The 14833-nt window shown below is 41.1% G+C and overlaps 1 protein-coding gene and 1 long non-coding RNA gene across 29 annotated transcripts in view; one reads left to right on the top strand and one right to left on the bottom strand.

Moving 5' to 3' along the window:
- Nucleotides 1-14833, top strand: part of PARD3 (par-3 family cell polarity regulator) — a 649441-nt gene that overhangs the window by 59038 nt on the left and 575570 nt on the right. The gene's annotated exons all lie outside the window — the stretch shown is intronic.
- Nucleotides 1-14833, bottom strand: part of LOC140633149 (uncharacterized) — a 61862-nt gene that overhangs the window by 24199 nt on the left and 22830 nt on the right. The window contains exon 2 of the long non-coding RNA XR_012030742.1: nucleotides 10404-10486. This is a non-coding gene — a long non-coding RNA (uncharacterized lncRNA). The remainder of the gene's footprint in view (nucleotides 1-10403; nucleotides 10487-14833) is intronic.

Raw genomic sequence — 14833 nt, 5'->3', positions numbered from 1 at the left:
CCTGTGCCAAAGTCAGCCAGTTAACTGACTGAGCCACTCAGGTGCCCGTTTTTTTTTTTTTTTTTTTTTTCCTTCTCTCAACATTCCTTTGCTATTTGGGTCTTTTGGGTCTTACAGATTTTAGGATTGTTTTGTCTAGCTCTGAAAAATGTTGATGGTATTTTGATAGAGATTGCATTGAATGTGTAGATTGCGTTGGGTATTAGACATTTTAACAGTATTCTTCCAATCCATGAGCATGGAATATTTTTCCTTTTTTTTGTGTGTCTTCCCAGTTTCTTTCATAATTGTTCTATAGTTTTCAGAGTATAGCCCCATCACCTCTTTGGTTAGGTTTTTATTCCTAGATATCGTATGGTTTTTGGTGCAATTGTAACTAGGTTCAGCTCCTTGATCTCTCTCTTTCTTCTGTCTCATTGTTAGTGTATGGAAATGCAACTGACTTCTGTGTATTGATTTTATAGCCTGAGACTTTGCTGAATTCTGGTATCAGTTCTAGCAATTTTTTGGTGGAGTCTTTTGGGTTTTCTTTCTTTTTTTATTTTTTGTCTTTTGGGTTTTCTTTCTTTTTTTCTTTTTAAAAAATATTTTATTGGGATCCCTGGGTGGCGCAGCGGTTTGGCGCCTGCCTTTGGCCCAGAGCGCGATCCTGGAGACCCGGGATCGAATCCCACGTCGGGCTCCCGGTGCATGGAGCCTGCTTCTCCCTCTGCCTGTGTCTCTGCCTCTCTCTCTCTCACTGCGTGCCTATCATTAAAAAAAAAAAAAAATATATATATATATATATATTTTATTTATTTATTCATGAGAGACACAGAGAGAGAGAGAGAGAGAGAGAGGCAGAGACACAGGCAGAGGGAGAAGCAGGATCCATGCAGGGAGCCTGATGTGGACTCGATCCTGGGTCTCCAGGATCACGCCCTGGGCTGAAGGCGGCGCTAAACCGCTGAGCCACCCGGGCTGCCCTCTTTTGGGTTTTCTATATAGAGTATCATGTCATCTAAAGAATGAAAGTTTGACTTATTCTTGTCTATTTTGGTGTCTGTCATTTCTTTTTGTTGTCTGCTGAGGTTAGAACTTCCAACACTATGTTGAACAACAGTGGTGAAGAGTAAGTATCCTGTCTGGTTCCTAACCTTAGGAGAAATGCTCTCAGTTTTTCCTGTTGAGGTTGATATTCTTCTGAATTTTTCATATGTAGCTTTTATGATATTGAGGTATATTCCCTCTGCACCTATTGAGAGGATCATATGGTTCTTGTCCTTTCTTTTATTAATGTGGCATATCACGTTGATTGATACATGGATGTTGAACCACCCCTGCAGCCCAGGAATAAATCCTACATGTTTGTGGTGTTACGATTTTTTTTTAAAGATTGATTGATGAAGATTTTTTTTTTAAAGATTGATTGATTGATTGGAGGGAGGGAGGGAGAGAGGGAGGAGGAGAGGAACAGCGGGAGCAAGTACTAAGTAGACTCCCTGTTCAGCGTGGATCCTGTTGTAGGGCTCTATCCCATGACCCTGGGATCATGACCTGAGCTGAAACAAGAGTCAGATGCTTAACTGACTGAGCCACCCAGGTGCCCTTTAAGATTTATAGTAATTCAAGTTATTCTGTTGAGTTTGCCTGGTATGCAGTTTTATCTTATGCAAATAATGATACATTTGTCTCCTTTCTGTGTTTATGGCAAATATTTACTTATCTGTTTAGTTGCACTGGCTGGCACTTCCCGAAAAATGTTAAGTAATAGTGGTGTTAATTAGGACCAGCTAGCTATATGTTAGACTACATAATACTAATTTTTGGTGTAAGGATTTCAAGGTCTACTACAAAAAAGATGTAACTGGTATCATTTTGGAAATAGGTAAGAGAATAAAAACAAAACTACATGGGAGGAAGAAGAGAACAGGACTAGAGTTTCTGTGGAGTAAGTAATGGGAAAATCTAATGGAAGAAAATTAAAGTGCGTCTGGGTTGATGGGCTGTGCATGTTTTTATGGCACTCTGTTGATTTAGTTATTTAATTAATTTAATTTTAATTTTAGTTGATTTAATAATTATTGTACATCAGGGCCAGTATTATATCTGACAGATGCTTGAAGACAAAGAGGATAATATTCTTTCTTGATTTGCCTGTGACATCAGATGTTCTCTGTAAATGCTGGTGGAAGGGAAAACTCTTAGTGATCAATATACTAGAAGCTTGCATGTTATCAGAGTGTCATAGAGGCACAAATTGTCTTAGGATTTAGAAGAAGACTACTTGGTCCAGCTTCGCTGCTGCGTTCCCTCTACCTGGAACAGTGCCTGGCCCAGAGCAGATGCTCATGTATGTGTTAATGGAGGAAAGAAGTCACCACTCATTGTGTTTTTGGCCAATGTTGTGGAGGAGCTGAGCTAGGTTTTGTTGGTAGAGGGAGAGGAGAGGCCTCTTCGCTCCTTGAAGGTGGAAGAGTTTGATACTCATGAACTGCTACAAGCAGTGTGCAGGGCAAGTGTGTTCTGTTTGAGGTGCAAAGTCTTTGCAGAGAAGGGAGAGGGAGTAGTTTGGAGGAGAGAGCTTGGCTGTGACAGTAGAGCTTTCTGACTTGTGCAGCCGATGGTGCAGGGGCTCTGGTGGCTGAGATACGGGTCACAGCCCTTGTGTGGCTGGTTGACTTAGGCGTCTTATCCCACATACTCTGTGTTTTCCATGATATGCAAGACAGGAAAGCGGATTAGTAAGTTGGTACCTCTGTATCCTCTCCTGCCCTCCACCCCTGCTCTTCTACCAAATTCAGTTAAGGTTAGAGAACTGCATCACATGGCCACACCCATCTCCAAAGGATCGCAGAACAGTGAGAATGAGATAGATGTTAGCTTTTCCAGCCATCTGAGGTAAAGACAGCAAGGACAGAGGGATTTAGGAATAGATGTTGAGGCAGTCACTTGCAGTGTCTGCTGCAGAATCATCCTATAAAAGCTGTTTTTGTAACTCATGTTCTTTCACCCCCTGCATTGTGAACGTGTTTCAGCATCTTTCCCAAGTGGCCTTTCAGTCACTGTTAGTCATGGAACCTTTGATTAAGTGAGTTCTTGTGGGGATGTTTGGTATGATGAACATACAATGAAAATAACTGCTTTGGGTATGGGGCAGAAGGCGTTCTGAGTAGAGCCAAGGCCACCGTTTGAGCCCTAAGCACCTTACCAATAATGTTATGTCTCTGGGACTCAGTTTGAGGGAGTTGGCCAGTATCATGGAAGCCCTTCGAAGCTCTGTGAGAATCTTAGAAAGTAGGAATTTCGCTTATACATTTTCGCTTGTACTTGAGTGATGTAGGTGGCAGTGGAAGTTACTACTTGAAGATTTGACTTTGCGTTCACAGTTCCCAGTGGTTTAGCTTTTGTGTTTTTAAAGGAGGAAATACCTCCCTTATTAAAATACAAAACGCTGCAAGCTTTAGACTAGTCATAGATCCTGAAGGAAAATGTCCAAATTGGAAAGCAATTGGCACCCTAATCTTCCCCAAAGATAGTGCCTTTTTCTGGAGTCCTCTCTGCTTTCTGTAGCCACAGTCACATCCAGTTACTGGAGCTGCTTTAGAATCTTGGCTCAGGTGATGTTCCTGGTCTCCTTTCCTGTTTTTAAAGGGGGGAAAAAAACCCCCCAGCAAACTAGTCGGAGAACGTAAACAATAGAAACATTGATTTCCAATATTTCTGGCTTATCATATTAATGAAAGCTAAGGATTAGTCTCCTTTTATTGAAAGTAGGATATGGTTTCCATTTAGTAAAAATGTCAGAAACTTATTATTGTCTCATAAGTTAACTTCCAAAGGCAATTACGTGGAAGATTGTTTTATCAGTGCAGGGAAAAAGAAGCCCCAATACAGTATACCTTTTAAGCAGGAAGAAACTATGAAAGGAATTGTATACTTTACCATGAAGTTTTTTGAATTTGGTACAGCGTAGTTTTAGAATCCTTAATCTGTAAGTGCTTGGAAAATGCTCCTGTGTGTGCCCATATTGTATTGCTGTGTGAATTGTTAGCTCAGAGCTGCTTAGAGAAGCACCTCTAATGGACAGACTTTTGACAGGTTGTTATGGGATGGACGCTGTTATTTATTGTCCAATATTATTATAGTTTAGGAGTTTTATGTACCTTATTTGATTATATTTGCCCACTGATTCTATGATGTAGGGAGTATTATCATCCCCATTTTGATAGAAGAATAAATTAAGGCCTGGTGAGATTAGGTAATTTGCACAATTTCACAGAGCCTGTAGGTGAGAGAGGCAGGATTCAGCCAGCAGTGTATGACTCTGGAGTTTTTGGCTACGTTGGAGGAATTCAGGTCTTTGGGCTGTGTGGTGATGGAACCAGTTATTGGCTAGCACATTTTGTATGGGAATCTCTGGCACTGAGCAGGAGGAGGAGCCTGGGATTCCTCCTTCATCTGAGAATTCAAGGTTCTATTACTTGTCTCCTCAAATGAGATGCTGTATGCTAAAGGTACTATTTATGGGAGCTTATTAGAGGAATTATAGACCACACATGATCACAGCCCATGCCGTAAAAGACAACTTTAGCAAAGGCTTCTGTGTTGGAACTTGCAAATCTTTGTAAAATGTGAATATCACTTGCTAACTCTAAAGTGATTTAAGAAAACCCCTAATAAGGCATTTTATAGTTACTTCTTCTAATGGGAAACAGAAAGGGAGAAACATTGGTACTTGATGAAAAATGTTTTGGTCACTTTATGGTCATATTGGGATAGAGAACATTTGTGGGTTTTTGTGCTAAATACAGATATTTGCAAACTGTTAAGCTTATTTGCCGACATATTGTAAGACTGTAATCTACTTTTTAAAAAGATGTGAAGTTTTAGTTCTCTGGTTTTTGAACTGAAAGTATAATATATATTTATACTGAAAGTATAATACAGAATGATTGTTAAACATGACTTCTGGGATGTTAAAATATTAGATATACTTGAAAAAAGTTAAATTTTTATGAAGTTGCATATGTGAATTTCCAAGGCTATTCTACTAACTCAGGGCAAATTATTCTGTTAGAGATTCTATTATAGTAGAAAGGACTATTTTGTTACTCCTCTGGTTTTTGTTGAAGAAGAAGAATCATGAGAGATAAATGAGGAGAGCTTTTTATGTAGATAAATTTAAAGGTTAATAACTATCACACAATTACATATTAAATTTTTTTAGACCTAGAAATAGAAGGCGGGTCCATGATTGGCTGGCACAGTTCATCCCAGAATTGCTGGGTGTGCTTGCTGCCTTGGGTGGGACTCAGAGGCCTTCACACTATTAACTGCTGGGCACGAGTGCATGTATTCATTCATTTCTGAGGTTTACCTCTTGAGTCCCATTTTTTCCTCATTTGTGTATGACAAGCTTGGTCTCTTGGTGATTGTTAATTTTCTGTGATCCGGAGAGAGACTGGGTGCTGGGGAGGACACGAAGGGTCCTTCTCACCACTGCTTCCTCCAGCTGACTGTCGTCCCTCATCATCTGTAAGTGGAGAATGAGGGGGGCAGTAGTCCTTAGCAGAAGGTTGCAGTAAAGAGTAAGCTCTGGGAAGTGGCTGGGTCTCCTGGGGGATACACTTAACCTCTTGAAGCCCTCTGGCCTTCTGATCCCTGGGGGGAACAGGGCAGCCTGTGATGATAATGAACATTTGGTGAGCGATTTTCTAAATTTCCTTCTTATCAGTCAGGACCCTCAAATGATCCTCTTTTTATTTAAAATTTTGACATTGTGTTTATCGTGGATTTTTAGCATTAACTTTGATTTTTCTAAAAAATTACATTAAAATATTTTTCATGACTAGTGAGATTTTGGCATCCCTTTAAATTTTGTCTCAGAGGCAGCTACCTCTTGCTACCTCCCAAGTCCTAGCCTTATTCTTATCATTGCCTTGAAAGACTGTAATTCTTAAAAGTGGTTATCAAAGCCAAGTAATTTAAAGGTTTGAACAAGAGATTCCAATGATATGTCGGTAAACAACTGCCTATTCATGCCAACTTTGTGGCTTTGTTACAATGGCAGTTGTAACAATGTGACATAAAAACAGAGCTGTAAGGCAGGCGGCGAAAGAGCTACCTGTCTCTTCTCTTGAGGTAAAAGAAGCCTGTTAGCCTTTCAGTCCTGGTAGGTAACTATAAACAGCCAAATATTAGGTGAACTTTAAAAAAGTTTTAAGACTTATAAGACTTTGTAGTATCCTTGTTATTGAACTCCTCTTAATGTTTTTTTTTTTTTTTTTTGAACTCCTCTTAATGTTTTAAAACTGGGACTTCTCATGGTAAATACTACCAGATTTACATGGAATATGCAGATCTTCCCTTTACATGGGGTGTGTTAACTAGAGCTGTCTGATTGCCTTTTAACTGTAATATTACTGGGTTATATTTATTATTATTTATAAGTGACACCGTGGCGAGCCATTAGGTCACAGTGAGATGTAAGAGTGGGGCTGGCATTGACTAGTTAGTCTGAGCAGCTGAGATTTCTGGATTGGTTCAGGCCTGGCTGTTTGTTGCTTCTTCCACAGGCACAGTGTCTGGGGATCTCTTCGACTAGCAGAGACATGCTTTTTTTCCTGAGCAATTTTACAGGCGGCCATGAGCGCCGAGGGTGTCTGTGCCAGATGCCCAGCGCTGCTATATATGGCAGGGAAAGGGCCTCAGTGGGAGGGCCCACCATGCCCCCAGCAGGCTGCAGAGTAATCGCAGGTATTCACGTGTCTTACCAGCACTCTCAGATCAACTCTGTTTTCTTCCTCTTCTCTCCTCCGACCTTGGTATTGAGTTTTGACACCTGATATGTAGGTTGAATCTTCATGTTAAATGGAACAAGTCACTTCAACTTCAGATACTCATTTGTCAGCCTGGTGTATGTAAAATCTGTCAAGACTAGTTGGGATGTCTGTGTGGCTGAGAGAGAGAGAGAGAGAGAGTAGATTTTAGATAGGGGAGGAATTGGCTATTTGCCTCTGTGGTTCTGTGCTCTACATTAATTGGCAGGAGAGTTCAGGATCTGAAGTTTAGTGTAGATTTCTATCTATTTGGACAGGCAGGCATTAGTTGTGTCCCTGTGTGTGGGAGGTGCTGATTAAGTTGGGGTCCCTTTAGGATAGGGTCTTTGTATATTCAGTTGTATGTTCATCAGGTCTATCAGGCTGGTTTTGAGTTGTGCCACCACTGTCTCTTCCAGGATGACAAAGCTGTATTGGGTCATTGGTCTGAACAGTGTAGACAAGAGGACTAAAGCTATCAACAGCTTGTAGTTCTGGTTCCTTGGAAAACTGCTTGCTTGGTGAGGGGTGAGGGCCGCAGCAGATGTGCAGCACGGCCCACCGTGGGTGTCTGTGTGCGTGTGGGCACGGCACCCGGAAGTTCCCAGGTTGAGTTCTGGTTGGAGAAGGATAGAGTGGAATAATAACCATGACAAGATGATAATAAAATTGAATTGAAGATCTACTGAGTCCATTGCATTCTCTTAGGCCTTCCACGTGTGCACTTACGAGCCACTGATTTAGGTGTTCTCTTCATTTCACACTAGAGGGGACATTAGTAAACAGCTGAGAGGGGCTCTCAGTGGAGAGCCTGTGGCAGGAGCATCTATGGTCGCAAATTGCCATTCCCTGTTGTCGGTTATGGACTCTTCACTGTGGGCACAGGAGGCCTGCCTGCATTGTTTCCTTTCTTCTTACAAAAAATCGCTTTTTAAATAATACATGTTTATTTTTAAAAACAAAGCAATACAAAAGTAAGTAGGGAATGCGCTTCGACCTCCAGCATCATTCGTTGGTGGGGAGGGCTAGAAGCTCCCTGCGCTTCACTCTACCACACAGTGAGGGGTGGCTGTGGAGGTGCTGCTCTGCGCAGGCCTGGCAGGAGGTGCTTTGGCACATCACCTGGGAGTTTCTCTGTAATTTTTGGGCCGAGTGAGGACCCTGAATCTTATATCTTTTTAAAGATTTTATTTATTTATTCATGAGAGACACAAAGAAAGAGGCAGATACAGGCAGAGGGAGAAGCAGGCTCCCTGTGGGGAACCCCATGCAGGACTCAATCCCAGGACCGTGGGATCACCTCAACTGCTGAGCCACTCAGGTGTCCCTATGATAGTTCACTCATAACCTGCCAGGACATTTTAAGGACAAGGAGACTGAAAAGGAGTAAAGAATTTCGGCTGTAGGATCTGTGAGGTGAAGTCTGCCCATGGGGGTGATGTTGTTTAGGGACAGTCAAGCTAAGAACTGGGGAGCAGGAGACCTAGTGTGGCTGAGGAGCCATTAGCCTATTGGTTTGCCCATCTGCAAATATACCAGTTCCATTAAATAATACTCATTTTTGGGAAAAAAAGTTCAGTGTAAATAAATTCTTTTCATTTGTATTGCCACATGTGTTGTTCAAGTTGAACTCAAAGAGCCTGTGATTTGAGACATTTGTGGTATCATGTACCCATCAGATTATTGATGTAGTGATGATGTTTCTATAGAAATGTGACTTTAAAAAGTCAGGTTCTGTATTTTATCTTATTTTAAGATTTTATTTATTTATTTATGAGAGACACACACACACAGAGAAGCAGAGACACAGGCAGAGGGAGAAGCAGGCTCCACGCAGGGAGCCTGATGTGGGACTAGTCCTGGGTCTTCAGGATCACACCCGGAGCTGAAGATGGTGTTAAACCGCTGAGCCACCAGGGCTGCCCAGGTTCTGTATTTTAAATGCTTTTTATTTTATTTTTTAAGTATGTTTGTTTTATTATTATTTTTACATTTTTTAAAATTTAAATTCAGTTTGCCGACATTTAGTATAACACCCATTGCTCATCATATCAAGTGCCTTCCTCAGTGCCCATCACCCTGTATTTCAAATGTTTTAAAGAACTGTTTACCTATTATACTTGATATAATTGGTTGACTTAATTGATATTCTGTAAGGTCTGAATCTTAAGAAAAATGTCTATTTTTTTTTTAGTTCAGAATGAAGATTCAGGCTTTGAGTCATTAGGAGGAGAGAGGAAGAAACCTAATTTGTTGTTCTTAAAATATAAGAGAGACAGGTGAAGGAGACATTTTGAAGCTTGAAAATAGAGTGATATGAAAGTGGAGGAGACCTGGAGAGATGACAGGTGGAAGGATCTGGAGGGGTGTGTGTGTGTGTGTGTGTGTGTGTGTGTGTGGCGGGGGGGGGGGGGGGGCGGGGGGGTGGCGGGGCCCGAAAGAACAATTCAGCTCTGAATACCCTTTTCACAGCCCTGTCAGGAGCAATGGGAAATCTCCATTTTGTCATAATTGATAAAGGAAGTGCCCCTGATTCAGAAGGTTGGTGACTTTGAGAGACTTGCATCATTACAGAAGCTGAATTCTAGTGGTAAATTTGTTTACAGGGAGACCAGATTCACTGGTACCTTTTTTTTTTTAATTTTTAAAAATTGTTATTTTGCATTCAGAGCATCTGTGTCACCTTGAATTAACTGCTATCCCAGAATCTAGGAGAGCTTTTAGCGTCCTATCCTGCCACTCAGAGCTTTTTCCCATATGATGCATCTGCCTCCCAGCCCTGACTTGCATTGGTGGTAATCTTGGAAGAGGCAGCGACAGTGGGAACCCGCCTCTCCTTGCTCTTGCAATGGTTTCATATTTCCTTCTCCTCTTCTCTGGGGGTGGGGGTGGGGAACTGGCTCTCTCTAGCTGCCTTCTTTGTGTTCTCTCTTTAGCTCAAGTCATCTGACCTCTTCCCTCCCTCCCATGTGCTTCTTCATGAGCGTGTTTGCAGTGCCCGTGTGTAAGCCTGTGAACCCTAGTGTGGCCAGTGCCCCCACTTCTTCCAGTGCTTACCGTTTGCTCATTCTGAGGTCTTGGTCCACTCTCCTTGTGACTTACCATTTCCCACTTTCTCTGAAAGAATATAGAGAATATTTCCCACCTAAGGTCTTGAAAATATTATATGTATAGAGATCTTGTATGTGTAGAATTTGTGTTTGGTTATAGGGTTTAAGTTAAGAGAACAATACATAGTAGACTTCCTGTTCCCTGCTCTCACTTTAGTAAACATCCTAGTACTAGTAAAATAAATAATTTAGGCTGCATTCCTATGTTCAGGAAAAGCTGTCAGGATCTTCTGATTCACTCTTGAGTCTTCTGGAATACTGCTGCAGTCAGACTTGTTGATTGGTAATAGTGAAATGTGATCCTTGGAGGGTACTTTCTGGGGGTCCTGGCGCAGGAGGAGGGGTCATCATGGTGACTGGAGTTCTGTGAGAGCTTCTGAGGCCTTTCAGGGCTCCCCAGCACAGTTCCTGTTATTTTTTTCCCCTTTCCCCCTCTTTCACAGTACCTGTGGGATTTCAACATTTAATTAATGTAAGGCCATTGGACACTTACCTTACTAGATCCCTCAGCTGTACTTGAATCATGGTTTATTACTTCCTCTTTTCTTGAACAGCTTTTCGCCTAGTATTCATTAACTGCATTTTAAAAATAAACATTTTATTTTGGATTAATTTTAGATTTACAGGAAGGTTGCAAAGATAACACAGAGTTATACCACTTACTCAGTCCCTCTTGCTAACCTCTTACTTTACCATGGTTTATTTGTTTAACGTAAGAAACCAACAAGGTACGTTAACTTACCTAAACTCCAGACTTTATTTGGTTTTCACCAGCTTTCCCACTAATATTCTCTATTTCAGAATGCAGTCCAGGGAACTATGCTACATTTGATTCATTTAGTTGTCAGCTAGCTGTATTTTAATATGTATATATATAGATAGATATATATAGTGGTTACATACATTTAATATGTATGTGTAATACATACATTTAATATGTGTGTGTAGTACATGCATTTAATATGTATGTATTTTAATATGTATATATATAGATATATATAGTGGTTGGTAATTTTGTATAAGGGGATGGAAGGGGGAGAGTGAGTTACCTTCTTCCAGCTGTAGTGATTTCTTCCATTTGTCAATATTTCATTCAGACATATAGTTATAATCATTTACTGAATATCCCCATTAGTACTTGTTGTGATTTTATGTTTTTTAAGTACTGTGCTCTGTAAATGCTCTATGTTTACAAATAAAATTAGTACTTTGAGTGAAGTGGCGATAGGCTCCTTCCATTTTTTTTTTTTTTTAGGCTCCTTCCATTTTAATGAGGTTTTGAATACATAGTTTCGATGTGCCATGGAGCTGATTAAAAATGGGATTCTACCTATATGACCAGATGGGTCTAGTGCCAGCTTTCCCAGGACCAATGTTACTTGTAAAAGCCTGATCATTCCTTCTAGCTATCTAATAAAAGTATTTTCCTTAAAATTATAGATGTGTGTGTCATGCAAGATGATTAGTCCTGTGTGTGTGTGAGCATGCCTTGAAAGGGGGGTTTGTTTTTTAGTGTATTAAAACTGGCATTCAAAAGAATAAAATGGAAAATAGTTGAGTGGTCAGAGGTAGTAGTAATCTCATAGCCTTTAGCATAATGTTCATAGTCTCAGCTTCTGCAGCAAGACATCCACATCTGGTCTTGCCTTCCTCCTGGCCCTTTGCTGAGATGCATCATCCTGTGCTGCAAGTGCCCTGCCTGCATCACTGTCTGTGAGCCACCCCACTCTGTCCCAGACCTCCTATTTCCTTAAACATGTATCCAGGCTGCCTTGCTATGGCTTTGCCTCTCCAGATACAAGCTTTTTGAGGAAGGGTGATAGGACTTTTCACTTCTCTGGCCTTGGTGTGAGTGCTGCTTAGTGATGTTTGTGACAGAGATCATTTTAGTCCCTGGTGGGGTCAAAGTTAACTGTATTACTTCACCTGTTCTTGATGGCAACCAAGTGCTTTGAGGAAAGAAAGCTTTCTGCTTTTCACTGTTGTGAGCACAGAAATAGGAAATCCTCTTTGCCTGTCCACATCATCACAGAACAAACTTTGGCTTCTCAGTTAAAAAGTGGGAGGTAGTTTGTATGAGTGAGATACCTTTGACCTCACAACTATTAGCTCAGTCACCTAAATAAACACACTGTAGAATGAATTCTCGGGACAGGTCAGCATCATACACTCCTGCTTCTCTTTTTCCATTCACATTTCTGTGACTAGATCACAGTTATTAGTTGGGGTATGGAGGAGAGTCTCAGTGGTTTAAAAGAGGAGGGAGATACAAGACTTGTTTTGAAGCTTCTGGAATGTCTAAAGTAACCTATTTACAACATTTCAAAATAATCCTTAAACTTCCTGGTCTGTTGTCACTTTTTAATGAATATAGAATATAGTGCAGAATTACTTATTTTAAGCAATTTCTTTCAATCTCACCTCTTTTATCACACTATTAGTGAGAAAGATCAAATCTCAGAACTTACCTTTTAGAGGAAGCCATTTTTCTCTTCATTCATTCATCATGCCCAAGACATTTATAAAACACATACTATGTGCTAAGCCCCATTCTAGGTGTTGGGGCCATGGCAATGAATAGGAAACACAGGCCCCTGGTCTCCTGCAGTTGGCTTACAGGCTTAGTTATGTGGAGGGTGGGGTAGGTCACTGAGATAAGGAAGTGTAGGGAGGAGCAGGTTTGGAGGGATTTCAGAGAGCTGCATTTGGCTATTTTGAGTTTCACACAATTGGCAGTATATTTTTGCTTTTGTAAAGGCAAAAATTTGGTCTCCATTTACCATTACATCCTCCTAATTTTCTGCTTTATAACTTAAAAAATTTTGATATTTTGTCAAAATTAGAATGGTCATCTGTCCCGTCCCGCCACCCCCCCCCCCCCGGCCATCATGTATGCATTAAGTAAAAATGAATATTATTTCCTCTTCCCTTCCATTGGTGAGGGAGGGATTCCTGCTGGGGTTGTGGGGATGACTAAACAGATGACACCTGGCACTGGACAAATGGGCTTGATGACAGTTTATTTTGTATGACTGTATGTCACATATGCTCCCAGCCCGGGGAGCGGGGGGGACACTACATGCCAGTCAGGGGAGTGTGCTTGGGAACAGAGTGAACAAGCGGGGGCTGTGGGAGGCAGGCTTTGCAGTATCGTGAGGGTAGGGTGGCCCCTGGTTCCCTGAAGAAGTGACTAGCTTGTGTGAATAGTTCTGTGGGGTGGCAGGACCCTCAAGATAAGCAGGAACTGTGCTTAGTTTCAGGTGAGGAGGGTTGTTTGGGTAGGGGACCTTGTCTGTGAGATCTGAGTGAGGAGGGGGACTTGCAGTTAGGCCATTTGAGACCTTCCTGGTTTTCCAAATATCAAGGCAGCACATAATATCAGGCCTTAGTTTCAGGTTTTCTACCACATATTTGAATTAAAGTGATGCCTTATGCTTATTCAGTGCCATAGAGAGAGTTCCTTCCTTTTATTTTTTTTTTATTTTTTATTTATTTATTTTTTTAGTTCCTTCCTTTTAGAAGGCAATAAAATACTTGAGAAGAAATGCACAGATAAAATGAGAAATTATATACCTATGATGGGAAGGATTTAAGCTAGCTGTGAGCTGTATGGGGTCCATCTAACGTCTTTGTATGCCATGCCTCGGCTGGGGGCCTGGGGACTGATTGTGTGCCAGCAGCTCAGTGTGGCTGGCTGGGAGCCCGGGGGATGGGGGGACCCCCCCCCCCCCCGGGGGTGCTCTCTGGGGGGCCAACCCTTCAGTGTTCATGGACAGCTCTGGATCTGGAAGCCTTCGGTCTATTCTGGTTTTCCCCACAGAGGGTACGTCCTCCCAGTGGAGGTGACTGTTAGGGACTTTTCTTTATTTCTGCATAAAATTTTTACTCCTGTTACTGCCTTGCTAAAGGAAGAAAACATGCCTGAGTAGCAGAGTGTTTCACATGTTGATCTTTAGTTATTGGTATGCGTGCTGAAAAGGTTAGGGGAAAGGTGTACTGATGTCTTCAATTTACTTTGAAATGCATCTCAAAATAAGATGGAATAATATGTGGGTAGAGGGACAAATAGATGGATAGGTTTGTGATAAAGCAGACGTGGCAAGCTGTTAATTGGAGAATCTAAGCAGGGTGCTCAGCTGTTGGTAGTATAATTTTTTCAACTTTTTTGTGTTTGGATAGTTTTATAATCAATAGTGGGAGGAAAATGTTCCGAAGTGAGCTGTGTTTCATTAGTGGATAAAACTAACATTAAAAAAGAGTTGGAAATAATTGTGTGCACAAATAGTAAGACTTTTTAATAGGGTTTTCTTTTTAAGATTTGTGTTTATGTGAAATGCAGGGTTTTGTTGTTAAAAAAATATGTATTTTACAGTTTGAAAACAGTGGCCTCAGGCATTTTCTTTGTAATAAAGAGTGCAGTGGAGTATGAGGCCCTGGAGAGATCACTGCATTCCGCAGTGCTCCACTTGCAGGTAGTCAAGGGAAGGCTAGAATAAATAAAGGACACTCAAAGTATCTAACTTAACAATGAATTTTTGTTAAGGATTTAAGCTGTTGAGGAATTTAGCATAATAATTAGATCATCCCATCAGCACAGGCTATTTTTTCTCTTGTTCTGTTTGTAATTTTAGGCAAAAGAAAGGGAAAGCTTTCATTGATGGGTCAAAAGATCAATGTGTATATATGCAGCTGCAAATAAGGTATTTTCTTTGCACACTATATTTTTTTTTAAGGGGAAAGAGGGAAAAGAAATGAAAGCAACCCTTGGATTATTTATTTTTTAGGACTTCCCTCCTCAGAATTATTCATGTTTGGGTATGATTTTTAGAAGTCTCAATTGCTTATATAAAATATTTGGGAACGGGATCCCTGGGTGGCTCAGCAGTTTGGCGCCTGCCTTTAGCCCAGGGGGCGATCCTGGAG

The sequence above is a fragment of the Canis lupus genome, chromosome 5 (genome assembly GCF_048164855.1).
Source record: "Canis lupus baileyi chromosome 5, mCanLup2.hap1, whole genome shotgun sequence".
Lineage (NCBI taxonomy): Eukaryota > Metazoa > Chordata > Mammalia > Carnivora > Canidae > Canis > Canis lupus.
Note: the sequence above shows the minus strand (reverse complement) of the source record. Positions and strands in the feature narration are given on the sequence as shown.